The sequence below is a fragment of the Vidua macroura genome, chromosome 1 (genome assembly GCF_024509145.1).
Source record: "Vidua macroura isolate BioBank_ID:100142 chromosome 1, ASM2450914v1, whole genome shotgun sequence".
NCBI lineage: Eukaryota > Metazoa > Chordata > Aves > Passeriformes > Viduidae > Vidua > Vidua macroura.
The window spans coordinates 44,421,219-44,448,106 of record NC_071571.1 but is presented as its reverse complement, the minus strand read 5'-3'; the positions used below and the strand labels follow the sequence as shown (position 1 = coordinate 44,448,106).

Here is a 26,888-nt window from a genome sequence, read left to right as displayed (position 1 = left end):
AACTGACTGACAGGTCACAGTGTAGATAAATTAAATAAATACTATACTGGTATTCTTTTAAATTCCTTCTCACTTCATAAACTCATAAATTGTCAAGAGACATTGCATTTAACCCCATTTTCTTTTGTCATGTTAGATATCACAGGAGCACAGACTGTGCACCACATTTAACTGTTAGGCTTTGAAATCTTCTTTGGGCAAGTGGAGCAGCAAGGGTGAAGCAGGTGTTGAATTATAGAGAAGATATTCTGGGGAGCTCTGGGGACATTGGAAATCTCCACATGAAAGCTGAAATTATTTTTTTCAAGACAGCATAGTGAGTATGGACTCCTTTGCCCTCCCATTCTTTTACTGCCACATGGGACATTTGAAAATAAAGCTGCGTTTTGGTATGTTCCCCCCCCCCCCTCCCCCACACTTCTTTGTCATCTGTTCTCCTATCTCAGTTACAGCTCAGTCTGCAGTAAGGTAGGGTAGTCTGAGTTGAAATAATGTGTCAGTATCAGGGACAAGCACTTTTGCTGCAAGTTAAATCTTCCAGGACTTTCTGGTTAAGTCCTGAGTTTGACTTAGAATGATCAAAAGTTGTGTATCCGTACTGGACATCAACTGCAAGTGATGATAAACTGGAAAGTTTTCCTTTTTTTCCCCTATTATGTCCATATTGAACCACTAACCACTACAATCTGAGTGATTTTTTTGTAATTTCACCAGTATATGCCACAGCCCTACAATGTGACTACAAAATGGCAAGCTTAAATTATTATTCACAATAGCATTTTGGGGCACTTTCCTCTTAGATTACAAACACGTAATACTTTATGTTGTACTACCCGATCAAACTTCCTAACAACCTAGCAAAACATCATTAGCTTTACCACCTTTCTTATATGGCTTTCCTGTTTTTTCCTTTCCCACATTTGAGAGTGATTTTTAGTTACACAAATATTTGCTACATTTCCCTTCATCTCATTTCCTCTCAACAAGTGTCATTTTGCTCTCCCTGAAGTGTATTTCTCACTGCCTGTCTGGTACCTCTCCCTGGAGACCTTTTTCCTATCAGGTCCTGACTTTCAGTACAGGTTAATTCCTAGAGAATGATAAATACAGACAAGCATTCTTTAAAATAAAGCATTTTTTCAATTCAAAAATCCCAAAAATATTTTGTGAAAATATTCTTTTAAATGTGTATACTCTTCCATCATAGTTACATGCAATACATTCTTTGCATCACTAGTGGCATCTGTGAGTCTACCTTTCCTGGGAATCCAATTTTATGCCCATATTAACTTGAAAAACTACCCTTTAATAACAGAAACAGTCCTCCTACATTAAACAGTTCTCTCAGTGCTCCTTTCACAGCACCACCTGGCTTGACCTCATAAAGCACAATTCATAGCCTGGCTAGCATACAGCAGGAGAGTAACTGAGACATTGGCTCTGAAAATCCCTAAAGTATTCACTATGAGTCATTCTTCCCTCTTCCTAGCTGGACTTCTAGCAATGCAGGCGTAGAAAGATTTGTTCTAGAATTGCTATTGTTACTTGACCCTTCCCCACGGATCACACAGCGGAATAAACAAGAGCAGGCAGCAGAGCAAACAGCAGAGCTCGCTAAGGAACTGGGTCTCACAGCCTGACAAGTCAGTGCCAGACGACTGTGAGTGTGTTGTTAGAAAGAACAGCCCAAAGATGTTCATCCTGGTTTGTGTACAGACAGGATGAGTGATGCTGTGTGTGCCTTCTGGTTGGATGGGAACATTGGGAAAGCCCTGTCCTCCACAATTCTCCATGGGGAATGCAATACAAGACAAATCAGCACATATCCTCTCACACCAACGTCCACTGAGTATTTTGCCACTTTCTGCAACAACCACTGGAGCCCTAATGTGGCACAAGAAGAGAGCAGAAGGCATTAACAAATGCTCTAGGCCACCCATGGGCTTGTTTCAAGTGAGACTCTGTGAAATCCTAGGATCACACCACGATGTTCCCCCTAACTTGGCCTCAGAGTGAATTCCTTGCAACTGTAGCACTCAACACTGTACTTTCAATAAGTCTGCATAATACAGCTCCTAAAGCCCACTTCCCAAGTCCAACTCCTCTTCGTACTGCCCATGCACTTAACACATAGTTTAATACTGTTCTTTGATGTTCCACACAGACTACAATTCAAGTAGCTTTAAGGCTGCAAGCCCTGCAATTCCAAACAGTTAGCATGTGTCAAAAACAGCAGCTTGATATTTTTGCAAATTTAAGCATATAAACAATTATTTTCTTAACTATAGAAATTATTTGCAATTTCCATGTAGGTTTTGTTTGTCTGTTTTAAAGACAAAGACTTAGAAGCTTAAAACTACCACACACCTATACTGTACACAAGAAAAGTATTTTGGCAGGTAAAAGAATCTATTATCACAGAATGTATTTTATATTTAAAATGATGTGTTACCCTGGTGTGTTTCATATCAACAATATTAATACCTTCTGAATGCAGTGTCATATTGTTTCTTACAAACCAGACAAATATCTGCAAAGGTCCAAGAAATACAGACAGCACCTCCACCTCCTCATTCAAACACAAGTATTTTGGGTAGTCCTTTAAAAAAAATATTGGCATATACTATTCCTATAGTAACACCTGTATTTAACAAAGACATGATCTTCAGTTAGCATTTTTATAATACTTTTGCTATATTACAGTTGATGTTCTTAACTTCATCGAGAAGCTTTTCATTATGGGAAAGTTTCTGCAAATTTAATAAGATATTGGTATTTTAACATATAAAAGAATATACACTAGTAGACTGAAAGGAAATCAGTAAGCAACCACAAGAAACGAACAAAAGCCCCTAATAATTCAGAATTTATTCAGAAAATAATAATCTTTATTCTGTAGCTGTGACGAGAAGTGCCACTATTTAGTTTCATTCTGCATATGTGTGTGAGCATGCATACACTTATAGCTAAACTGCATTATTCAATATCCCTTGCAAGTGAAGACCAGGATTCTCACCCACCTAGAACTCTCCATACCCCATCCCCATGGAAACACAGTAGTATGGATTGTCCTTGACAAGACAATTTAGCTAAAGAAGAGGAAAGCCAGGTTATCAGACAAACAGCATATTAAGCAACTAGAGATAAATAAAAGTCCTCTTGTGTACATGCTCCTGCAGCTCTATGAATCCCAGTAAATCTTTCTTAGCCCTTGATAGTATGCCTCACCCCAGACACAGATAAGGTCAGTGATCTGTCCCAGAGGGAAATGGACAAAGGGGAACTTCATAAAGCTGCCATTTTCAATCCTCTTCTCAGCCTGTTTGTGCTGTCTGATCTTCCCACCCAGCTCCTATCAGTCTGAAGTACAGCAAGCATATTTCAGTGGGATGTTTTTGGAGAATGGCAAAACAACTGGAATAACACAAAGGTGTCTGAAAAATGGAAATTCACCTAATTCACAATTAGAATTCAGAAAGATGATTAGGTGGTGCACATCTGGAAAAGACAGAATGGTTCTTCACCATTTTAAAAATAATGTTTTGAATTTTAGAAATGTCATTTTGTTCTGACTTTTTTTGTAATAAAAAAGTTTCAAATACTACTATTCAGTTCTTATGTGCATAGTACCATTAAGATATCTGATGATATCTCTTCTCTCCCTTGAGCATTTCCTCTCTTCAAATGGAAGGCACCTCCCCTGTGGGGAGTTTATGGCACAGTCAGACCCCAGACTTGGTTCACATATGTGGTGCAGACCCTCTGGCTATGTCTGAATTTGTGAGATTTGATTGCACCAAGAGCAGACCAGTAGCCTGAACTAGACAATGCTGAAGGACTTTACCTACACAGCATGTAGATCCACAGCTTGGCTTCAGGAAGACAGTATTCCCTGGACCAAACATTCCTGCACTGCACACAGTCCAAACCTGTCTGACTGTGTGATTCATTGGTTCAGAAACATTGACTTAGTTACTTCCAGAAGGAATCTAGCCTGTGCACACCAAAACCTGCCTGTAATCCATGCTGTAATAAGTGAGGGGGATGAGTGGGCTTGCTCCAAAACTGTAGCTTCTGATTAGGAATTCTTTTTCTTTTAAAAGAAATCATAAGGCCAGAAGACTTGTGCATGGGCTTTTGAAAATTTCACTTGAAATAACATTAGAAGTTCAATGTATCATACACCCATTTCATTTCGAGACATATTATGGATTGGCATACTTAAAATTTAGCTTTATAAAGCATTCTCAATAGGACTCTAATTTGCACCAGTTAGCTTGAAAAACCTTTGAACATAACTGACTTAATTCTCTATAGCACTGCATTGGCTCACAGTGGTGTCACTCAAGGAATTTCATCAGTGCTGTGTTCCAAGAAGACAGACAGGGTAATAGAACAAGGAGACAAAAGCTACACCTTGGTAGCTATGGCCTGAAATACTATACCAGAGGATGGTCAGACTGTCAGTTTTTATTCAGCAGCAGAAAATGGGTACAGAGTAATCCAGGGATTCTCTCAGGAAAACACACATTTTCTCAGACTTTTCTGCTACATAGCAGATGTCTGTGCTTCAATTAATTCCTCCTTCCCTTACCATGCTTTCAAATGATACCAAAGCTCTACCAGGCTGCTTTCCTTATAGGTATATGTAGCTTGTATTTACCTTCTGGACAGAGCTGCTGGAGTGATAATCTGTAGGCAGAGAACTGTCAGCAGATAGTCCCCTCCTAAAGCCCTCTTCTACACTGATGCACCATAACCTGAATCACAGACCAAATCTGCCTCTGATGTGTCACTGTAAATGATTTAAAATTAAGTACATCAAAAGGAGAATTACTGCTTTTAAAGTAACAATTTGTTCTCAAAATCCAAGATCTATTCTTAAGGAAAAAAAGAAGAGTGACTATTAAACACTAATCTTTCAAAATAATTAAAATATAAAAGCCTTGGCATGTCCACAAATTTAGGACTTCAAAACTTGCATGATTAAGTCTCACAAGGGACTACCTCTGTAAGTGAAATATTGGTTGATTTATAACAAATATCAAAATGCATTTAATTAAATGCAAGTGGGAGAAGATCCTCCAGTGGGACCATTACAATATAATTAAAGATTATACCATTAACAATTAAAAATTCTAGTGTTGACGAAATAAGTATTTCTTTTTAAGAAATTAAGTGTTCAGTTTAGTTTTATACATTTAGTTGCAAATATGTGAAAAGACTAAGGAGTGACCAATTGGATGCTTAAAGGGTAAGAGAAATGCAAGTAGAGATCTCCTTCAAAACAGTTCTAAAATTCATATTTAACCAAGATTTTACTGCTTAGACAAGGCATAACTATGTTTTCCAGAAATATTTCCTGACCATGGAGGTGCTTTCTCATTCCTTTTCCTTCCACAGAAAGCAAAGCAATCACCATTCATTTTCTGTTTGTTTGCTCACTTCCATCCTATGCCACAGTTTTTACAGCTTTTACACTTTTATGTATTTTTCTGTCTAGAGTACAAACATCATGGAAAAGGTGCAAGTTAAATTCAGAAAATACGTCATAGAGGGTCAAAAGTGGACCACAAGAACCAAAAGGCAAGTAGGTCTCCCCACAAGCACAGGTGGAAGGAGCAAGTAATCAAGAATTAGTTGTTGGCAGTTTAGCAGCCACTTATCTTAGCAGTTAAGAGTAAGAAAAATACAAGCTAATACTGAGAGAGGAAGATGATGGTTTTCTAGACATACAAGGCTATATGATTTTTAACACAGTTCTGTACTTTGCTCCTAAACATGTCAAGGTGGTTTCAAACCACCAGTGTAGGCTAAGCATACAAATTGCAGTTACTGTGGCAGCATTTTTAAATCAGAAATAAAAAAGGCAATATTTTAGAACTTACAGACCTACAAACAAAAATTTTTCTAAAACTTTTGACTGTCAGGTGCTTATTTCTACTGAGAAAAACAGTTGCACAAATTCATTCCTAAAGCAAAAGGTTAATTATACATAACATTTTTGAGAGCTCTGAAACACAAATTGGAATGCACCAATACTTATAATCAAGGAGTCTCCTTCTGAGGGAAAAAAAAAAAGAATAGAAGCTTTAGAGGAAGTTAGTACTCTGGTTTTATCTGTGCAACTAAAAAGCAGATAAAACAAATCCCTGAGTACAATCAGTAGTTTATAAATCAAAGCAAAGCCTTACTTCAAAAACCAGAAGCAGACTTGAGAAGAGGAGGTGAGTTATATAAAACATTATTTGAAATCAGCAAGGAATTAAAGCAAATCATTTATCTTTCTGCTATATAGGCAAAGTATGCACAGGCTCTAACACACATAATCAATTATGGAGAAAGCCGTAGCATCTGAAATATTTCCTCCTTGCAAGAAACGCTGAGGTTACAAAAATTCCCTTGACTGCAGCTCAGTTCAGTTCTGAACAGTGCCACCACAATTTGTGCCCGGGAAGTACTCAAACCACTCTACAAATATGTTTAAGCTCCTCAGCACACTTAAAAAACTGAATCTCTAACTTGGCAAAAATACCAGCTAAGGTCTCACATGGGACAGATCAACATCAGCTACACTCAATAGGTAGAAAATGAACAGACTAAGCACAAATCACACTCAATAAATAAATAATTATAATAATGCTATAGAAGCTAGCAGCAGTTTCAGAGATTTTTGGCCACACAATGCCCAGCTAAATCCCAGAACACAAACCAAGCAATGCAAAGCGATAAAAAGACCCAATGTCATTATTACATTTGATCATTTGCACTCTGTGTTCAGGACATATATTTCAAAATTGCATTCTGAAAGTTTTCTGTCTGTACAGATATATGTGAATATTAAATCATACCATTCATGAATTGCAGGTAACTCAAGTAGGATGTTAAAGATCAGATATTTGGTTCCTCAGTTATGTGATGTGTATGACAGGTGTTTTACTGGACCTTATTTCTCAGGGAAGGCTTAGCCTTTCTTGAAAATCAAGTCCCTTAAATTTCTTCCTCTCTTCTTCTCTCTTTGTGTATCTCAAAATTTAAAAATACAAAAGCACTGACCAAATAGAGTTTTTCTTCTCTATTTCTAATTAGTACAGTGTCAGCTCTTGTCCAACTCCATTCAAATGGGTTATATTCAACACAGTGTACCAGAATGTTAGCACATTTTTTTTCTTATACTACAAATATCCAAGTAAAATAAAATGCTGTGCTGAAGTAAACTATATAAATTGCCTCTACTTTGTGCTGAGAAGCTTCTCCAATAATCTCAAAAACCTTCAATGACTCCAACTTCTTCAAAACCCTTAACAATAAAATATTTGTTTACAAGAGGGTAGAAATTTCCATATTTATTATTTAATCAGGAGAATATAATGGCAGGTTTGTAAAAGATCAAAGAAACAGAGATGCAGAAAGAAAAAATTGGAGAAACATTTAAAAATATGTATTAGATGTCTGTTATATTTGTGTTTATACAATTACAACAACCAAAATCCCAACCAACCTCTTTGAGAGCATGCAAGTATTTCATCATCTAAGGAGGTCTAATATTCCATTCAAGAAAGCACAATTGAGTAATTCTGACTTCCTGGTTAACACTACTAAAAAGACCCCAAACCCAAAACAACCTAATAAAAATAAAAACATGACACCTAAATCTAAATAGGACCCTGATTCTCATGTCTGAGATTGACAGGGGCTTTGCCCTTCAATAAAATAAGAGCATGATAAAAGTCACATAGCACAACCCACAACACTTTGGTATGAATGTACGTGACCTAATATGAGTGACACAAAATTCAGTTACTTCAGTAACTTACTATTACACACCACATCAGATACAACAAGCATAAAAGGATCTGCTGCTTGGAAGCAAAAAAAAAGGTAAGAGCAACGGCATTTATTTTAATTAGCAGGCTTAGCATTTCTAAGATGTCTCTGGCATCCCAGTGCCAATTATCCTGATATGTACTATTTTATCAAGCCATTGAAAGTGGATCCTTAAGGGCTATTATATAATTCAGTAACTCAAGCTATTTAAGTTCCCTTCAAGTCAGTGAAAATATTCCTGTTCCACACAGGGGGATATCTTTCTCCAGCTTGGGTATGTGCTCATATTAAAATACACTGTTTAGGATTCAACATTTTACTTAGGATTGTCTTCCCAGAGCACCAAAAATTTATTCTTAACATTTATTTTGTACTTTCCTTTACTTCTTCCCTTCAACAGCCTGCATGTTTGCAGGTCATCAGCTAACACTACATCTGCTGTAACATTGCATAGCGGAACAACTTCACTCTTCACCTCTGCTCTTCCTGCTTTTCTACTTTCTGCTAATGCAGCAATCCATCCCATAATGCTTACAAGCAGTCACTACACAAACACGTGTTCTCATGAGAGGCTTTGTGCTGGCACATCCAGAAAGGAAGTCATGGCAACTGATGCATTTCTGAGAGCATCAATGTCGCTTTGGAGGTGTGTGGCCAGTAACATTTACCTCACCTAACACTAGGCCTAACTGTGCAATAACAATTCCCACTGCATTTCACATTGCCAAATGCTGCCAAAAGAAAATGAACTATGAAGGTGTCATTACAGTACTGCCCTCTGGAAAATTCACCATTCATAAGCAAAATGCTTATTTACTCAAATACTGCTAAACACATCCTATCTCTATTACTTTTTTCCCCAGTATGAATTTTAAACCTGATTATGCCATGTTTTGCTTAAGTAGAAACAAAAATCTATCTTGTGTTTTTTTTTTTTTTTTAATAGTTTCAGATTCTCCAATATTGTTAATTTAATCTTCTTTTTAGATTTCTGGTGATCCTTCCCAGCAAAATTCTGAACCTGAGTTAATTAAAAATCATCTGCCTCTCTTAAAGGTTTCATTCAGTCTTCTGAGTATTAGAGCACTGAGTGCATTCCTTTATATTGACACTAGAGCAGCTGGTATTGTTAATTGTCTGCTGGAGACCAAAGAATTCATTGGCAGATTGCAAAGACATCAGGTACCCTAGCACAGAAATTTATTGTGTAGATATATATATATATATAAATCAATAGGCTCCTGCATAAACCATGCTTTTTCCATGCCAGCCCAAACCCATTTGTCTAAAGCAGGTGAATATAGAATACATGCTGTACACTGTGCTCTTGCTGCTGTTATTCAGCAGCATTATAATTTTCTCCTTTCTGCTCTCAGAATTTGGATTTTTCACACACATCAAGCTTTGGAGACTTTATAACTTCTTAAAATTGAATATTTAAAATGTATTTTCAATGAATTGTTTAAACAACAGCTAGTAATTCATCTCAACAGCTTCTTCATTCAGCCTTCACTTAAAAACTCAGTCTCAGAATTAAATTTCACCCATTTTTTTTTTCTTTTGAAACGCACATAATCAAAACCTGCAATCAGCATTACAATAGTTTGTCAAGGCTGCATCCTGGGCCATCTGTAACAGACTCTGAAGCTTATACATACCTCCCCTGCCTAATCTTTGAGTTGTTCCTTCTCTTTTCCCTCCCTTCCATATTTCAGTTTAGTGACTAACGGTTGTGCAGTGACTGACTTTAGGCTTGAGAAGTCAGTTCCATGATGGACCACGGTCCATGTAATACTTGGGATGGGCAGGAGTTTTTGGAACAAAGGACGTTTGGGGTTTTTTATCTTCCCTCCCTGCTCTTGTCTGTAGAAATAGTCTTCTTCAAAGAGTGAAATTTGCTTCTGTGTCGAGGACTTGCAACATGAATTTTTGTTGTTTGTCTGCTTGTTCAAAAATCCTGTTAAATCTGAACCTCAGTATTATTTGAAAAACGAATTCCCTGGCCTAACCATGCAAAAATAATTGGATTTATGTAGTGTGAAGTTGATGATGTGTTATCAAAAGGAACTACAAGAACACTTAATTCTATACCATGTAGTATCTCCTGTACTTTAATTGTATCCCTTCTTGTCCCTTCTGTAAAGCAAACTCATGTTTCTTTTAACAAGAAAGCTGATAATGAAAGCTCTCATTATTATCTATTAGCTTCTACCCTGATCAGAAGCAATGACTATTTTAGGCAAGAAGGAACCTTCAGATTGCCAGTGGAATTACAAGAGCATCAGCATTATGTTCATCATAGTTTTTACATCCTTCAGTACCTACCTCACATAGATAAAGTTTTTGATGAGGCATCTTCCTATCTATTTCCCATGAATTTTAGAGCTCAGTAGAGCACACCCTGGTAGGTTCCTCTATCCAGGTGTCATTGCCCAACATTTGTCAAAAGGGCAAAGAAGAAAAAAAAAAAAAAAAAAAAAAAAAAAAAAAAAAAAAAAAAAAAAAGAAAAAGAAAAAAAAAGAGGGGAAAAAACTTTAAAACAAAACCAAAAAATCCCTATCCAGTCAGAGCTTGAAATAAACTATTACTTACATCCTTGGAGACACCTGTGACTTCACTTAATTGAAATCCTTCTGTTGCTTCTGAAGACTTTGTCATTCATTTCTAAATCATGGTTTAATAAGTTAATGAACAAAAGCCCTTTAACCTGAAGCCCCACATGCCTCTAACCAAAGCTGAAAATCCAGTTTGTTCCTACTCCTTAATTTAGTTGCAGTTTCTAGTCTGTAACACTTCTTTATTTCCAATCTCCTGATAACATCATGACCTTTTATTTTTTTCTGTTTTAATATGAATTTTTTATTTCAAACATTTTCTGGAAATCAAAACAATCAATACTATTGAGTTAGGCAGAGCAAATAGCAAAAAAGTTCAAGACTAAAAATTTAACTCTGACACATGGAGCTTGATATAAACTATAATTGTTATGGCTACTGTTTTTTAAATGTTCAGACAAACACTAATGGATTAAATGAAATTGGACACAATTCCTTAATAATACAATCCTCATGCTTCATTTGCTAAATGGAGGTGACTGCATTTACCCAACTTCTCTGTAGGACACCATCACACCTCCAAGTGAAAAGTGCTATAGGAGATAGACAAAATGGATGCATCTTAATTTATTCTTTTTTGCTAGCAATAATGGGATTAAAAATTGAAGACATACTTTAATTTAAATGTAAGGTAAGATGATTCCAAATCTATTGTAATTTCTCATCCTATTAATTAAAGTCTAACATAACAAACAGCTAACAATATTTTTCATTATGTTAACAAAACAATGGCATTTAAATACTGTTCAGAATAACCAAAACATACATGGAACACTGCAGCCTGTAGAAAATTAGCTGAACTCCAAACAACATCAAAATGTTTTGCTAGAAATGGTGGTGAGGTTATCTTCTGAACCATTAACTACCTCATCACATATTCTTTTGTTCAAATTATTCAGGCATGCCTAAGAAAATTTTATCTTCCTCAAACATAAGAGAGATAATTTTCCCATGCACATTTAAGCTTCTATAGAAGAAAATATTACAATTGAAACCTTTTTTAGAACTTCCTTTAAGCCACAGTAGCTTCATTTTCTGGCTCTGTGTAGGCCTAAATAAATAATTTTCTACACATCTATATTTGTGACTCAGTCACAAATCTTTTCAACCTTTAGTAAGCAAAAATGCTTATCAACATTTGAATAGAGAAGCAGAATAAAAATGCTTTAACAGTCTTCCCAAATGGTTGAAATTACCTTCCCAAATGTAGCAACAACATGAATCACAAACTGGGCCCAAATTTTTCAAGCAGTGCACATTAAGATGATCATTAACACTTTTTCTATGATGGATTGTGTTCTCCCTACCAAAACATGTATATCACAAGAAAAGGCCTTAAGGTTAGTAGGTATGTTTGTTGCCTTTCTTAAAATTAAGAAAACATATTGCATATGGAAACACCAGTGTGTTTCTATTAAAAACAAAAAAACAAAAAAAAACAAAAAAAAAAGAAACAAAAAAAACAACAACAACAACAACAACAACAAAAAAAACTATATAAAAAATTGAACATATCAGGAGTCTCACATGCTGCTTTCCTGCCTGGTCACTAAAGATCAGAAGACTCTGCACAACTTTTCTCAGCAAATTTGCTAATTTCATTATTTATTCTTACACAGTTTTTAAAGGAAATCCAGTAATAATCTAATACTCAGAGAAGTGATCATTTAGTCCTATTTTTCAGACTGGCCCAATTTTTAAAAATCAGTATTCAATTCATGAAATACATTCTCTCTTACTGATCAACAGCTTCCTTTCCTCAAGAGCTTCCACTGAGTGAACTCACTGAAAACCAAGTGCAGTACAGCAACTTGATCACCATAATTCACATTTGTCAGACTCATCAAGGCCCTCTCCTTGATTTGCAAGGAGTGACTTTACCTCCCAAATCAGGTGGATTCCTCCCCAGTATTCCTCTTTTGAGTATGACTGTTTTCTTTACTGACTTCATGATTCTTTGAGTTTAGAAGTCAGCCTTCCTGGTGTGCAGCTTGCCCATTCCTGCATCCCCTTTTAGAAAGTAGTATCACATATCAAAACCATTAATTTTCCTGGTACAAAGAACAATTTAGGAGACAATTTTCATACCACAGCTCAACCATTTAATTTTTTAGTTACTGTAGAACCTATGACCAATTGCCATCTGGCTCGGGAGACTAATTTCTCTTTACTGATTTAGTCTAAAATTTACTCTTGACACCTGCAATTAAGGCAGTCCTCATACAGTGAGAGACTGATGGGAAAACTCTTCTAAACTCTTCCAGTATAAAGAAAACAGAAAGCCAAGAAAGCCAATGCAAAAAATTTCTTTTGCAGTTATTAACTGACTTTATCTTCCTGTAGTGCTCCTTTTTTATCCTCCTCTTCACATAGCAGACTCACTCAGAAACATACCAAAAACTTCCTCTCGATATCTCTGCATAAAATTCTGGGGTTTGTTTGTTTGTTTGTTTTTAATTACTTCCCCATCTTTAAAAAACACTTTAGTTGTAATAATTCACTGGCAAGTTCAGTCACCCATGTTACACAAAACCAAAGGAAGTAATCAAAACTGAATTGCTAGTCATTCCACAAAGAAACTTCATCTTCCTTTCAAGTCCTAGTAATAGACTGCTACTTCTTTCCCTGAACATTTGGATGACCAGAAAAATAGTTAACACTAATAGCATCCTTACTGCCATCTGAATCGATACAAATGGGATAATTTACACCTCCAAAGCATCATTTCAGCTTTTCTGCAAAATCAGCAAACATGACTTAATTGGTTTGGTTCTAACCACGTTTTCCAAAGCTTTCTCCATAAAGTAGCTCAATTTGTTTTCCTCATAAAGCATAAACTGCCAAAATTGTGGCCAAATGTTTTGCTCAAATTTTCAAAATCAAAGGGGATATGCCTGCAGGAAATCCTTTTTTTACGAAAATAATCACATTCCATGAAAATGCTAAATGCATTTCAGAAATGAGTAATCTACTATCACTGGCTTACAGAAAGACACGATCACCTACGCAAGAGCTTTCAAATGACTGGAATAAGATACAATCCTGTATTCATGGAACATCCTGAAGTCTTCCAGAGCTGATGATAAGATGAATAATAGCAATAACGAATGATGCACTGCTATTTTTTCATTACTGAGTAATTCGCTTTAGAAGTCATTAGGTAATTTGGATTTAAAATGAGATGCTGAGCTGCTCTTGCTACTATTTTTTTTTTAAGTTTCAGATTCCTGACTTCAGCCAATAGTTATGTAATACTGTAAAAGCAGATCCTTCTGGTTTCCAAGAATAGTTTTACTGAGTATACAGTTAACTAAACAAGAGAACCCAGCAGTTCTGCAAATGACATACTGCTGATAATTTTTTATTCTTTCTCCAGTGAACATGATTATTTCACCAATAAACCTTACTAACTGATGTCCAGTGCAACACTGCAAAAATAAGGACTGCAAGTAATACTTTGCTGGTGCTCTTGATTGTGCACCATAATGTTCTGCTACATTACCTGCTGCAGAAAATTAAATTATATGCTTACTTTAATCTTCTCACCTGCCAACACTGGAAAGAAGGCTATTACATGGAAGAAGTTAATTTATATCAAAGGTTATTATTAAGGGCAGATTGGCAAAAGAAACCACAATTACCATTTTATTGGCTTTCATTAAAAAAAGAAAACAGAAGAGTATGCATTACTACCAAGTACTCTATGGCTTAGCTCAGTAATTTTGCTCTTTAAGCTTGCAAACAGGCAACATAAATGTATCGATGTAAATTCAGTTACCATGTCAATTTCCTTTAAGCCAAACATTGTGATCCCACCACCCGAAGGTATTGAGAAAGCTCTTGTAGAACACCTCCAACAGCCCAGCCGGGAGCACAGCAGCTCAACAAAGCGAGGAGGAGTCAGGGATCTTTGCAAGTGATGCAAGTTCTCAAAGAAAACTCCTGGACCACCCTCAGCAACAGGATTATCTCTTTGGATCTACCTGATTCTTATTCAAATAACTAAAAAGCAAGGGTAAAATCCAAACAGGCCCATCCTTTCTGAGCCTATGCTCTTCCATCTCAAGTCAAACTGAACCCCTGTACACAAATAAGGAGCAACCTATTCAAAGACCACTCTTCTGATACTTATGCTGGATCTCATTTGTTCAGTACAGGAAAAATCAACTTATATCACTTTTGCAAAATGGAGGTATGGAGAAGAATGTTGGTCCTCCACAGGACTATGTTTTAAAAAATCCTTTATAATGGTAAAGTAAAAAAGAAAATAAGTAAATTATCAACTCAACTACTGTGACATAACCAATATAAAATTAATCATATTAAAAATATAAGCATTTTAATCGCAAATATCTGTGCAATCTTAGAAAAAGACAAAACTGGAAGAGTCAAGTGCAGCACAGCAGGACAGAACTGCTCCACTTGATCAGCATGGAAAATTGCATTAATAGCAGAAGAAAGACTCGACAGACAAAACAGCATTCAAGAAGCTGCATTATTTTTAAAACACCAGTTTACTTGTCTTTCTGAATTGATAGATCTTTAAAGAACTAGCATCTCAATTCCCTAAGGTGATCAACCTAGTGCTAAGATACATCACTCTGTCAGTAAAAATGAGAACTGTTTCTCAATGATATGTCTGAGTTTCTAATTTTTTGAAGGAGCAGATTTCAAGTGTGTAACAAACAGCTCCACCTACTGTCCCTGAAGCAGAGAAAGCATCTCCCAGATCTACATTTCCAGGGTGTGGCAAGTACAAGAGATTTCTTACCATGCCTTTCCACCCTGCCCCTTTGCAATGAAGCACGATGTCTGAAAAACAAGAATATCAAAGTAAGAAGCAGAGACCCAGTCATGTAAAATCCTACTGTGAAGTTCTTCAGATGTCCTTTAGGCAAATGAAGGTCCCCATCCCAGTCAGAAAAAGTGTAAGAAACCCACTCAGACACAGACCCTCCCACTCAGCTCCTGACACAGTGCACTAGAACAGAAGGGAAAGATGCTCCCCAGCAGGTCTTGCTGTCTTGATGTCTTGCATAAATAGCTGATTCTCACCACCATTGTTTGTCTCCCAGTGAGAACCTGTCTGAAAAACACCAAAGCATTACATAGGCCAAATCAAAGTCTGACACTGCTTGTTGTGGATTTTTTTTCTGATTTTTGAAAATGCAAGATTCTTGCATCTGAAAAGGAGTGTATCCAGCAATAGGAGATGACTGCCAGCTCGAGCTTGGACCTTCTGTATTGACACGCGGAGCAAAGCTGTACCAATCCCTACCAAATCAAGGGGCAAAAATTGACATGATCAGTTCCTACAGTCTCACAGTTGCTCAGCTGTTTTGATGCATTGGTCAGACTTCAATTCAGCTTTCTTTGAGTAAGACTCTCCTTTGTAAACGAATCAATTATCAATGGAGAAGAAAGAAAGACTGTACTTCCTTCTCTTTTAAGAATCACAAAAACATTCAAATACTACAGCAATACGGTACTCAGAAAAGCACAATTTGTGATCTTTAAGCTTCAAACTACAGTTTACAACTCATGTAACTCTTCAAAGATGAAAGTAATTTTATTCAACTTAACATTTTAAAAGTTGCCTGTTTTAAATTACCAGTAACTTAACATACACAAAATTAACACAGATACTACTATATGCTCTATAGGACAGTCAGTGTTCTTATGCTCCAAATTAAATCAGAATAGTCCACCTGCAACTCCTACCCCATTCAGCGGCTTTAAGCACCTTTGAAAAAACTTAGATATAACCTGCTTGTGAAAAAGCAGAGCATAAGTTGCATGCCCAGCTCTTTGGGAAACATCATGACACTGCCCAATTGCAGTGTCCTGGCAGCATTCATGATCCTCGGGTGGGATAATACCACTAGATTTGTAACCATAACTGGATGTTTGAAATTATTGTGAATTAAGATGGATAAAATATGGGGAAGGGAAGGGAAGGGAAGGGAAGGGAAGGGAAGGGAAGGGAAGGGAAGGGAAGGGAAGGGAAGGGAAGGGAAGGGAAGGGAAGGGAAGGGAAGGGAAGGGAAGGGAAGGGAAGGGAAGGGAAGGGAAGGGAAGGGAAGGGAAGGGAAGGGAAGGGAAGGGAAGGGAAGGGAAGGGAAGGGAAGGGAAGGGAAGGGAAGGGAAGGGAAGGGAAGGGAAGGGAAGGGAAGGGAAGGGAAGGGAATTGTGAAGTTCTTGTGGATTTTTTTGCTTGATCTTCAAATTTTTCTAATAACATATAATTAGGATGATTCAAATGAATCACAATGAAGTTAACTTTTGCTCATATGAACCAACTGTCATGAAGAGTCACGTCAACTGATTGTATTACATTTAGTAAAGGGAAAAGTTGTGTTGGGAATTTGAAAATAATCCTGCCTCATTTGATTGTACAGGGTCACGCTGGAGTAACAATGTTAGAGGAGAGAGCTGCACAGAGCAGAACTCAAGAGTAGCAACACATGGCTTCTCTTTCGCAGTCTTGTCACCTTCGCCCAAAGCCCCAGGCTGGATTACGAGGCACACTCCTTCACCCTGATGTTAACTGCTCCTAATAATGTCACCTGCCAAATGTGAAGCCATCAAACACAAGGCTTACAGCCCAGAATAAAAACCAGCAATGAACATACCAAGATCCTCATCCCAGCAATCTTTCTCTGTCTCACCCTGACTGGAGTCTGCTTTAGCTCCTAAATTTAGGATCTGTCAGTGTATCAAGTAGATGGCACTATAAGCTTTGGCTGAGTAGCAGTGGGGTGTATGCTCAAAAGGTGTATATTGCAGTAACAGCACAGTTTAGAAGGATGTATACACTAAAAAAGCCGAACTCTTAGGAAAAAGCAGCGAAACCTTCTGGTCCTTTGCATGGGATGCTGGCCAGATGAATAAGTGCAGTTACACACAGCACACTGCTGCCAAAACTGTCAAAAACAGAAACTGCAAGTTTAAGATTGTAATTTTTTGTAAATACAGACTTAGTCAATAAATATGAAAACTTCTCCTATGGGGAGGAATTTATATTAAATACCTTGTTTAACATCTTTGTCCTTAACTGTTAGGATAGTAAGTGGAAATGTGTCCATTTCAAGGAAGTTACAATTCTTCACATTTCCCAGCAGTGCAAACATGGTTGGCTGAAGCCAGGCTTCACATCAGGCATTCACAAGGACCATTCTGCCTTGAGTTATGCCTTGCTATGACAGCACTCCCCTTACCCACTATTATCTAACCCCTCTCAAGAATACTGAGACACTTGAGAACTATGTTGATAGGTGGAAGCTGGACACCTTGCTTCACATTCATCAACACTACACTGTGGAGTTCAAGCTGACTTTAAGAGGGTGGCCAGTACCATCCACACATGCTGGGCAGCACAGACCCCCACCAAAAGCAGTGCCCATAAATACAATGGTGCACTGACACTAAATTCCATGCAATTTCTGCTACTTTGCAAGCAGAGATACCTGAGTTAGCTATAACACTGGGCAGCTGTACTTGAACTGATATGACTGCAGTGAAGCTGCAGTTTTCCTGATTCCATCTTCTTCTGATTTCCACATCCAGTAAGACAGAAAAGCTACAGTTATTCATTCACTTAAGCTACTTAATATTTGTGTTATAGACCACTGCAAAATAAAAGCTCAGCAAATTCAGCAGCAAAAAATCCCAACAATTTAACAACTCAGCTGTAAGGAAGCAGAACAGGTTTTGGGTATTTGTTTTTGGGACAAAGACTTTCACAGAGCACATCTCCAAGTCACTGCATATGTGATCAAGTTTCCTTAATGTCTACCCTGAACCATGAACTATCACATTTGCTGTACCAGAGAAAACAAATGGATTATCCTCCTTTCAAAAAGTACAATTAGAAAACACCCAAGATCCAGGGGTATGATGTATCAGTGTCCAGCAAGAAAGTTCACACAACCTGTCTCTTACAGCCCTTTGGACCCTGTGATTGATGCAATCCCAAGCAAAGCCTTAGCATCACTGAAATAAAAATAGCTGTTGCAATTAAAACTAATGTTAGCAATCTTAGTTTTGCATGCATCTCAGTTTGTGGGCCAATCCTCATTTTGTTCTTATGGATACACTAGGTAAATTCTGTATTTCTTTAGATGAATAAAATGTGAAATACTGTAAAATCCTGGCAAACACTATGTCTAAAACTCAGTGAAACACACAGCCAGACGCACAAAACATATTTAAAAAACTAATGTTATTTCATCTCTTTTTTTGTTATGTCCTCTTTTGCTCGGCACAATAAAGCAACTCAGTAAAGGTGCCTTAACACTGAATTTAGGTTGGTTTTATGAGAGAATTTATTAATTAGAAGTAACAAGCTATCACATTCTGATCTCATATTTCCTTTCATCATAGACTTTTATTCTCACATATTGTAAAATGATTAGCTACATAATTCCAACATCCTCAAAAACGCAAAAATATGAGACAAAAACATTGTGGAAAAAGAAAACATACTCAGCACCAAGAACAGTGTGCATAAAATTACTTACTTTGTTATTGGCACTTTATTATTAAAAGAAAGAATGAAAGCTCTGCTGTACTGAAAAAAGTAGCTGTTCAGATGCCAAGGCTTAATAGCTCCATATGTCTCATCAAGTAAAAATTCTGAGTTTATTAAATTTCAGTGGGGAAAAAGAAGTTCCTAGCAGAATCAAAGTCATGCCTTTTTCTTCCTAAGAAAAAGACCACCCTGGCTGCCTCTAGACATGCCATCCTAAGAAGGATCTGAGTATAGGGTAACCCAATACCTAGATACGGTCCATTAGACCATGAGAGTGAGCTTTTCTAGGTTTCCTCAACAGAAGCATCACTCCTGATTAACAACAACAAAAAAGGCTTTCCCCCAATTCCTTACATATGCAATGGCAATAAATTAGAACATATTAAAGAAACTAAATTCTAACAAGTGGGTATGATGGGGATTTGAGCCATTGGAGAATTTTTTTTTTTTTTTTTTTTTTATTATATAAAGCAGCAACTTGAGAACAATTCTCAATTTCAAAGAAGTCTGTACTGTGATACAGTGGAGATATACGCAGGGAGGTGCAGCGCTGTAAGTTCATGTAGATAGCCAGCTGTCAACAACCATCATTTGCTCTTGGCCTGGACTAGAAGGACAAATTGCCTGGGAAAGAACTGTGCACAGATTACTAACAGACTCCATGCCTAGTGATCACTGACATTATGAAGTTATATTGTGATATGACCACAGTTTACATCTTACCAGTGTATTTCAGAACACAGTAAAATACTGCTTGTACTTCACAGGTTAAAGAAAAGATCATGGCATGGTTCTGTATCTCACAGTGGTTAGGTAAGAAAACATTGCCCGTCTTTTGGTGCTGGATACCTTAAAACTTCATCCAACTAATTTTCCATATCAAGACATTTTACTACCGGGAGCTTTGGCTGTAACTACTTGCAACCTTGGTTGCTGCAGGTGTATTAAGACTGAAAAAATAATGCAAAACAAAAGAGACTAAATTAAATGTTTCATTGATTATTTGCAGATCTTTGTATTTCATCAAACCAAACTCTAAGCTTTCGTGGCTGATGGACAAGAGGATATTAAGTTATAAAAAGCATGTAGGTCAAAATTTGACACTTTTCTCACCAAATAATATGGCCATACAGTATCTGGGCACCTTGTACTCACCTGTACTTCCACTCCTCCCACTCCTTTTCTTTTTAACTACAAGATTGTTTTTACTCAAATTTCAAAACATGGAATTTCAAACAACTTTTGAATACAAATTTTCTCAGTTATCTCCAGTGTCCTACCTCCTGTCATTTGTTCTACTAAAGCGCAGCTGACTAAAAGTGCTTTGAGCAAAGATCAAGGCAGCTGAGATGTCTGTCTTGGTGCTTCACCTGACACACTGAGACAGAGAAATTTATGCTTTTTGAAGACGTGTGTGTCAGGCAGCCAGTCACCCTACATTACTTAAGGTGAATTATGGCAAATTGGGCAAGGAAGGGTTTTCATGAGAACATTTAGTTCATACCTCCTGCCCAAGGCTGATTCACTTACATCTATACAGCTCCTAGTGAATACTTCCTTATTCCAAAACACTGCTAGAAATGGAGATCTTGCAGTTTTTGCAGGTAAGCACTACAGGTCTCACTACCCTCAACATTTAATGTTGCTTCTCATTGTGAACCTTCACTTCAATTTAAACACATTAATTCATAATCTAACACCAGCTGTTTATCCCCTCTCTTATTGCAATAATTTTTTACTTATTTGGTCTGTGCACTACACATCAGCCTGATTATGCTAGGCTGCAAGACCTCTGAAGTATTTCAGACGCATTCTTTGGTGCACACTGCATTTATTTCACCTGTCTAATTGAGGTTTCTTTGTGTTGCAGAGCTGCTGTTCAATAAGCATTCAGGCTAAGAGCTGTGGGAGATGCACACCTACTGAAAGAGTTCCTGTCACTTTCCCCATACATCAGAAATGGTCAAATGAGGAAAAGGGAAGAACACACATGCTTATGTTTTCTAATTCAATACACGCTGACCTTCCTTCTTCTCATGTGACAGTCAGGGATTGTTCATCCTTTTCTCAGGAGTACATGCCACTGCCTTTCACACCTTACTAAGCATCTGCCAAAACAAGCTTTGTATCTACAAAACTGTGAAAGGTAGTAGCTTGCATAATACGCCATAGGAGATACAGTGAATTAAGTTAAAATACTGGGGAAAGTACCTGCTTTCTGTAAGCTTAACAATCAGGTCCATAACGCACAAACTTTAAAACCCCATCTTCTATTTTCTCCTCCACCCCATGTTTTAAAGGCCACAATGGAAAGTAAAATGCACAACAGATTTCATCTACTTACTTATTGTCTGTACAAGGGCTAGTAGTACATGATAAACATGTAATGAGGTTGGAATTAGGACAATTTAACCTCTTTTACTCAAGTGTACACATTATATACATCCATCAGTTTAACAAGACTAATCTTTACAAAGGAAGACAGGCATGGATATGAGATGGTCTATTAAAAATTAACATCATACTTTTTACATAATGAAATATGAAAAGTTTTTTGAAATCCAACAAATCTTTCTGTAACTAAAATTCATTACTTCTGCTATTTCTACCATATCAACCATAAAATTAGCCTTTATCCTATTTTTATGTACTCTGAAGATATTGCTTTACATTCTGTATTATGCACCTCACTGACTCACTCATTTGATCATCTTTTGAACACAAAGTGAAAACATGTCCTGAGTAAATCACACAAATAGAATTATTCTGAAGCAATTTCACCCAGGCTGAAACCGCAAGACACAGAATTGTACAAGAAGAGGTCAAAAAGTACAATACTTAACATGCAAAAGCTTTCCTGTAAATAGAAAGCAGTTTAGGGCTAACAAAGTGAGATCACCCATCAGGCACTGAAACCTGTGTAGAAATGAATGCTACGTGAAAATGGATAACACTGAAACACTACAATCTAAGTCAATGATGTGCCATCAGTCTTAAAGAGATGGAGTTCTCACAGCTACTTTCCATCTTAAAACAGTCAGGAATAATAACTCAAGATCTCTCCAAAGCCTAGAGTTCCTACTTATCCAAATTGATCAGATTTTTCAGGAATGTCTGTAGTATTCTAACTTATCAAAAGCAGCAATCAAGATGCATCCACCCTCTGTTATTTCATTTATTCAACATCTCAATTAAGCAACTGAAAATTCTTATTTAAGATAATTAAAATACAGAATGGCATAGCATCAGAAATAGAGGAAATCTACAATAGGAAGTTGCAATCTTTTTACACTTTATCTTAGAAGATGTTTCCTCAGGTAGCTGACTGAGTTCAGGTTACTCTTATTTTTCTTGCACTGAAATTTCCCAAGAAGGATTCTTACTTTCACCCTGGTCTGACACTGCAAAAAAAAAGAGCACAAGTCTCATGAAATTTCTTGTATCACACAAAAATGGAATTAGGTTTTAATCTTTGGAGGGATGAACACTGCCTGTCTGTGATTCTTTAAAATTCATACTCCCCACACTCTCTGATCTCCAGAGTTTGAATAAAACTTGCTTTAATAGTCTTAATGCTGCCTGAGTCTTTGTCATACAGCAAACTGCTACACAATGTTAATCAAACCCATGTATCTTTAATTTTTGATAGAGGTAAAACATTCAATAATAAAGTGGCAGAGATGAAAAGCTTTTTCTTTGCTTCTTACTACTCTACACCTATAATTACTCATGACAGCTTCAGTTAAATGAATTTCAATAAAAAAAGGTCAAGCCATAAAGGCCTAATTAATTTTACAAATGCTCAGCAGGATAAACTAAAATTTCTCTGGAGAATTAGAGAACCTGAAAGGACTAATTAAGAATGAGAATATGATGTGGTAGCTCAAATTATGGAATTTTTTTTTCATGCATTTTCATTTTCATCTAAACTTGTTGGAACACACCTCAAATATTTCATTGAGTTGCAGCTACAAAGTAAGCCAAAAATGTTGAAAGGTCACTTCATTTATCTCCACTTCTGAAACTAAATATTTAAATGTTCAAATTGTTTATATATCTATAACTATATCTATATCTATATCTATATGTAGGGCAGAGTAGGGCAACTAGCAGGTTTTACCAGTGTTCAGTTCTCTAGTTTTCCAATATAGGGGCGTTTACTTGTATAGCTTCCAAAAATAAATATCTATATGAAATTTAGACCATTTTAAGTGAACACCCTGAGAGAGGTACACTAGAAAGCCACAGAATTATTTAAAATATATTCTGAAAAATAATCTGTTTTATTTCAAGATAGTCCTCCTCTGTTTTCATCCAAAAACGAAGGAAACAAACAATCTGCAGCATACATTGGCATGATATGTTCAAAGCACATACAGGGACCTATAAAATTCCAGCTATTCTGTATAAAGAGAAAAGCTTGGGAGAAAAATAAATCTTATCACAATCCTAAAGTGGTAAAAACTTCAATGGAAGTTCCAAAAACACTGAAATTTGTGTTTTACTCCAGAATTCCATGGTACATGTTGTTCAGCACTTCAGGCCACCTATGTCAAGTGCATCTTTTGATACTGCCCGTTAAGAGAATGGAGTGAGATAAACCCACAAAATCCACTTAGCAGTCACCTGCTTCACAATGAGAGTGAATAGGATTACACAATACATATAGTTCTACTTTGTATGGAGGGGACATGTGATACCCTGTGGACACAGACTGTTCTGCCAACAGAGGCAAACAGAACAGTAATTACAATTAACTGCATTTTTTTCCATTGGATGGATTACTACACACATCAGCTCCCAACAAAGGGAAAATTGATTTTTATACAACAGAATAAATACCATGCCATAGAATAGGGTAAAATATTGCTATTTAAATAACAAAAGAGATTGGAACTTATTGTGGGATTTTTGTTGTTTGGTTGGGTTTTTTAATTTGCTTTCGAAGAATCTTATATTGTTTTCACATGCCAAAAGTATACATTTCAGCTCAAGGCGGTAAGTCTAAGGCTCCACACCATCACTGAAAACACAGTATCTATTAAGTAATCACAGTAATACTGCCAGTAAGGAAAAAACACCCCCACACACAAATCAGCATGCCCTCATTTGATAACCTTTCAGACATTTTCATCTTCTTTAAAACAGTGTTAAGCTGTAGCCAATCACTCACAAGTGCAGAGATTACTCATAACACCCAGATACAGAAACATACAAAATTACTTCTGAAATTACACATTGCTTTAGCAACTCTTAAACTTGTAGTCATTTGCTGAATGACCTTGCAACCCTTTACATGATGAATCTGCTCCTGCCCTTATGAGACAAATATACAGTTCCATGAACCCTGAATATGTGGATGTTGTTGATGCCATACAGGAATAAGCAATCTCTCAAATTTCATTATATAAAGCACTTCTGGTGAGCTTCAGACTTCTTTCCTTTCAAATTGCTTGGAGAGAAGAAATGAAGTCTCATTTTATTTTCAGCAGCCACTTTGTAGATAGTCTCCTCACCACCACTAAGACAGAATAATAAATTTTCAAGAAATGCTGCTTTACTTTTAACATATAGAAATAAGCCTTAGGGCTTGCATTAATCTCCCAGACACACTTACACAGTGTTCTTTCATTAAGTATCTCACAAGCATACACTGGCATCATTTTTTCTGAAAGGGAAAAAAAAGAAAAGGTGCTTCTATTAAAGGTATCCACTTTTAATAAGAACAGACTCAAACCCTTGTGGTCTGGCTATTTAGGGCAGATTTTTTTCACTTCCATGCAAATGAGTAAAAATATTGGTAACATTTGGGCAAGAGATATAAATCTCCTATAGAAATAAACTTCAGCTATTCCTTATTTAAAGGACCTTTAAAAATATTCTATTTATATAATCACACATTCAAGCAAGTTCAAAAATCTTAAGCTACATTTATGAAGACATGGAAGTATGGAAATTTATCTGACTTGATAACAAAATTTAAGGCTTCTGTGACAATCCCTTTAAATTTACATACTGGAATGTCTCTCAGAGAGGTAGAGGGCATTTAATCATCTTTTATGGGGGCACGTATTTTTCTCCATTATCAAGACAGTAACCAGTTTAGAGATGCAGAATTGACAAGAACCAGAAAATGGGCCCAGCTGGGGCAGTGTTCAGGGCAATACCTACAAGGGTGGGAAGGCTGAGTTGCCTCAGTGCAGGATACTCAGTGTAGACCACAGTGTGTTTAGAGCAGCTTTTCTGATGCCTGTTCCTTCCACATGTGCACAAGAGATCCTCTCTTGCACAGGAGCTGTTCCTTTTTTCAAGGTTGAAGAGGTCACAGATTCATCTTCACAAAGTCCTTCCTGAATATATCTGGGCTTAAACTACATCACCTTACTAGCCTCAGTCTCCAGCTTTGAAATGGGACCATTTGGGAAATAATAAAGGTTTCTTGGGTTCTCCAAGGCCACAGTGATACAGACTGTAACTTGCCTAAGGCAGACACCCCACTCAGCCACATCTCATGGAGATGAAAAACTACACCAGAGGCAAGACAGAACCTAAAACAACCTTAAAGCAAACACATACCTAGATGGAATGAATTGCAAAATAGAAAACCTAAGTAAACAATTTTTGTTCAAATGCAAGAGAGCAAAATTCTCCAAAATATAGATAGTAAAGATAGTAAAATTTTAATTTTCCTGATCTTTTGTGGTGCTTAGTGAGGGTTTACTTTTTGTTCCATCACTTTCTGTCAATATGTAAAGGCTGATTCTGCATTGACTTGCTTAGCAGTAGAGCTTTGTGAAACCAAAATAAGGTATTGTTGCTGTGTTTTGCTTCCTCACTGAACACTTGAGGGTCTTCAGCCTTTTGAGTGCTTTATGTACAAACATGTAAACCAAGAGGAATGCTCAACACTTGAACATGAAATACAACTCACTGGCACCTATATATAAAGCAGCTTTGATTTTTCAGGGAAAGTAATCATGAATAATAGAACTTGGCAGCTTGAATTATTAACATCCTCTGCTAACCAATGAAGTGGAAAAAAGATCATGGAGTTAACATACCGATTACTACATTAGATACTCTGTACTTTATGCCCCACAAAAACTATGAAACCTTATCACTGTCATTAGTCCACTTAAAAACTACTGAAAGTGTGCTGAACTTCATGCAAATGTCATCTTAATAAGGCAAATATGATCATCTGAATTTGGGATGTTTCGTACTGTAAAATATCTACTTTGCAGAGAAAATGAGACCTCCTATTATGTTCAATAATAAGTTATCATACAGTTTAGTTTATTATTAGATCTCACCTTTTTTGTTGTTTTTGGACAGCATTGCATGGAATGAAAACTTAGATCTGAGTTGTGATACTTCTAATAACTGTGGAAAGAGAGCTAATTTGTAGGATGCGACACTTCCGTACAGCCAATGTAAGCATCTAAATGTCCATGTAAATATGGGCTTTGGCATAGGACTGGGTCCAAATTTCTGCATGCGATTTATTTTAAACTGTCTTCCTAAACTAACATAAAATCTTCTCAGCTTGGGAGATACTCCTTTGCATATTTCCAAAATATCCATCGATAGTGCCAGCTGTCCCACAAAAAGGAAAAACAGAGTCAGGGTAATGTACATGTCCTAGATAACACAAGAATGAATTCAGCTGTAAAAACAGCCTGTTCTAGGACTGTTTTATTTCCACATTTGCCATTAGGAAACCTTTTGTTTCTTTCAGTAGGAAACATCCAAAATACCTAACAAGTCAGAAGTTATTAACATGACAAACTCAGGAAAAAAAAGCTGTGGAAATGTAATTATGTATATTCAACAGTTGTGGCCTATCAGGTACATAACATGTATTTTTTAATATTGCTTAACTGCAATTCCATTCTCTTGGGTAACCAAAAACACG

The 26,888-nt window shown here is 36.7% G+C and overlaps 2 protein-coding genes across 6 annotated transcripts in view; both read right to left on the bottom strand.

Annotated features, from left to right (window-relative positions):
* Window positions 1-26,888, bottom strand: part of MYRIP (myosin VIIA and Rab interacting protein) — a 195,695-nt gene that overhangs the window by 122,614 nt on the left and 46,193 nt on the right. The gene's annotated exons all lie outside the window — the stretch shown is intronic.
* Window positions 14,132-26,888, bottom strand: part of SLC25A38 (solute carrier family 25 member 38) — a 242,028-nt gene continuing 229,271 nt past the window's right edge. The window contains exon 8 of the transcript XR_008436309.1: window positions 14,132-14,144. The gene's annotated coding sequence lies outside the window, so the exon portion shown is untranslated. The remainder of the gene's footprint in view (window positions 14,145-26,888) is intronic.